A 3324-nucleotide genomic window follows, 5' to 3' on the forward strand; every position below is an offset into this window, starting at 1 on the left:
ACTGAAGACAAAGTGATGGCAAAGATTTTCAGGTGGGAGGCAGCAGAGAGGTCAGGCAATCAAACAGCCTGGCTTCCACTGTTATTAGTTGCTGTGGCGGTGACTCTATATGTGCAGAGTAGAACTGCTCCGTTGGGTTTCCAAGACCCTCTGGAATCACATCTCCAGGCCTCTCTTTCAAGGCACCTCTGAGTGGATTTGAACCACCAACCTTTCGATTAGCACTTAGCCATTTGTACCACCCAACTACCTGCTTCCACCACAGTGCTTTTCACACCTGTTCAAAACCAACATTTATGGAAAATGAGATAGAATAGAAAATACCAAATTATACTGAGAAAAAAAAAAAGGATATCATTTTGTGAAACTTTTATTTCCAGCAAAATATTTATGTATGTGTACACTGGATTACAGTCAAGAGTTAGAGCAACACTGCAGTCTGTAACCTCAGCTTCAAGAATGCCCTGTGAGCGAGGAGCTCACTACCTTACAAGGAAATCCCTGCTGTTTGGTGTTGTGGGTTAACATGCTGGACTGCAAAGTCGGTTTGAACCACAAGGTCAGCTGTTCAAACTCAACAGTCGCTCCTTGGAAACCCCTTACAGGGTTGCTATGGGTCAGAACCAACTCGATGGCACTGGAAACAACAACAGGGTCCCTAGGAGTTGAAACCAACTTGCTGGCACTTCACAACAACAACAGGTTCTAAACCATAGTTTCTGGAGTCCTGGTGTGGCACTGTGAGCTAATGTACTGGACTGCAAAGTTGTTTGAACCACAAGGTCGGTGGTTCAAGCTCAACAGCTGCACCTCGGAAACCCTATACAGACATTTAACAACAATGGGACAGAAACTGTTCAGTAAGATCTTTAAGTGCCTACTGTGTACAGGGACCTGTAATACTGTTGCTGTTAAATGCCATCAAGTCAGTTCTGACTCATAGTGACCCTTTGTAGAGTTTTCAAGGAGCCGCTGGTAGGTTTGAACTGCCAACCTTGTGATTCACAGTCCAGTGCTGATCCTGCAGCACCATACCAGGAGTCCAGGACCTGAAGACAGGATTTAAGAGCTTCTCCAGGAGTCCTGGTGTGACTCTAGAGGATCAGCACTGGTCTGCTAACTGCAAAGTCGGCAGCTCAGACGCACCAGGTGCTCCTTGGAAACCGACTCGATGCCATTCAACCACAACACCAGGAGAATTTAGAGAGCCTGGAAAATAAAGAAGAAAGAGACACAGCCTGCTGTAGGAGGGAGCCAGTGGAAGTCTAAGAAGTATGTCAGAATGGACCTTGACGGAGGAACAGGAGTTTGCCACTCTTTGACAGAAATAAATTTATGGGTAAGCATGGACATGACAAAGAACAGGTTAGATCAAAAGAACAGCAAATTGCTTGGTCTGTTTGAAACCCAGGATCCTTGGGACAGTCAGGGATGGAGTGGCTGTCTTGAGGGATGTCAGGCAGAGAGACATCTGTGCTAAGATTTTAGATTTCACCCTACAGCCAAAGGGGTGTCATTTGACTATTTAGAAATAAATATCACTACCTGTCAGATTTTTCACAGGACTCTGGGAAATTAGTGTGACTAAAACAGAGACCCCAAGAAACACATTGCAGCGTGGGGAATTGGGCATGAAGTGAAGGACGACACAAAGAGACTTAATGATTACAGAGACTGGGATAGATGGTGTGACAGAAAACAATATGGCCTGGTGAGAGAGGATGAAAGGGGATTCCATGTAGATGGGGAGGGCAGGCTTCCCTAAGGAAATGGTGCTTATGCTGAAGCCTGCAGGCTGTCAGAGTTTCCAGAAGGAGAGCTGGGAAGAGTGTTCTCAACACTCTTCAGTGGAAGTAGAGTAGACAACGCCGTGAGGTGAGGAAACCCTGGCACATGTGGCAACTGAGGAGCCCAAAGAGGGAGGCAGGACTCCAGCAGCCAAAGGCCAGAAGGAAAAGATTTGAGATTCTATCCCAAGTGCAGTGAGGAGCCACGGGAGAATTTTGAGCAGGTCTAGGGGTGTGTATGTCTGTGTGTGTGTGTGTGTGTGTGAGAGAGAGAGAGAGAGAGAGAGAGAGAGAGAGAGAGAGAGAGAGAGAGCTGTTTCTGTTTTTGTTTTTACATGTAAGGAGAAGTACATTCAAGGCAAAGATAATCATCCAGAAGCCCAGAGGAGTAGGAAGGGAAGTTGTGTATGGCCAAGGAAAACCCACCCTGTTTTGTAAAATTCTATCATGTATTCTCCAGCATCATTCACCGAGGCCATATTTTCCAATTACTGACCTTTCTTTGTTTCCAAGTTTGTATTCCAATCACCAGTGATTATCAATACATCTTGAATGCATATTTGATCAATTTAAGAAGTTGGTAGAATTCTTCAATTTCATCATCACTGGCTATAGTGGTTGGTGCATAAATTTGAATAATAGTGGTTTGCCTAGTCTTCCTTGTAGGCCTATGGATATTGTCCTTTTCCATACAGCATTATACTTCAAGGTAGACCTTGAAATGTTCTTTTTCACAATGAATGCGGCAACATTCCTCTTCAATTTGTCATTCCCAACATAGCAAACTATATGATTTTCATATTCAAAATGGCCAATACCAGTCCATTTCAACTCACTAATGTTTGGGATATCAATTTTTCTGTGTTCCATTTCATTGTCGACCGTTTTCAATTTTCCTAGATTCGTACTTTGTGAATTCCATCTTCTGACTATTAATTTAAAGCTGTTTCTCCTCATTTTGAGTTGTGCGACATCAGTAAGGGACAGTCCCGAAAGCTTTACTCTATTTACGTTGTCATGGTCAACTCTACTTTGAATAGGAAACTCTTCCCTAATTGCATTTTGAGTGTCTTCCAACCTGAGGGGCTCATCTTCTGGCACTATATTTGACAATAATGTTTTCATTTTTCTGGTACTATATCTGTCCTTGTTCCATTGCTATTCATAAGATTTTCAGTGACTAAAGATTAAGAAGTAATCTGCCTCTCAGTCTTCTTATTTTCACATAAGTTATTTTAAATGTCTTGAAGGTGGAAACTGGTTCTTTTGCTTTCTGACCATTTCCACATCTCAGCCTAGCCTGTAACTGAGTCCTTAACAGGAACTGATAGTTAATAAGTTCATGGGAGTGCTGCAGAGTTACTTTGCAAACTTTCTCAGGGCAAACTGGATTTTGATCTTCAAGAAAACAAAAAAGTTATAAGACCTAACTTTCCCAAATATTTGGAGTGTCCATCAGTAAAAGACAAGACTATCACTTCTGAACTGTGATCGTGGGACCATGGGGAGCTGGTGTTGTTGTTGTTGTTGTTAGGTG

Source organism: Chrysochloris asiatica, unplaced genomic scaffold (genome assembly GCF_000296735.1).
Source record: "Chrysochloris asiatica unplaced genomic scaffold, ChrAsi1.0 scaffold00052, whole genome shotgun sequence".
NCBI lineage: Eukaryota > Metazoa > Chordata > Mammalia > Afrosoricida > Chrysochloridae > Chrysochloris > Chrysochloris asiatica.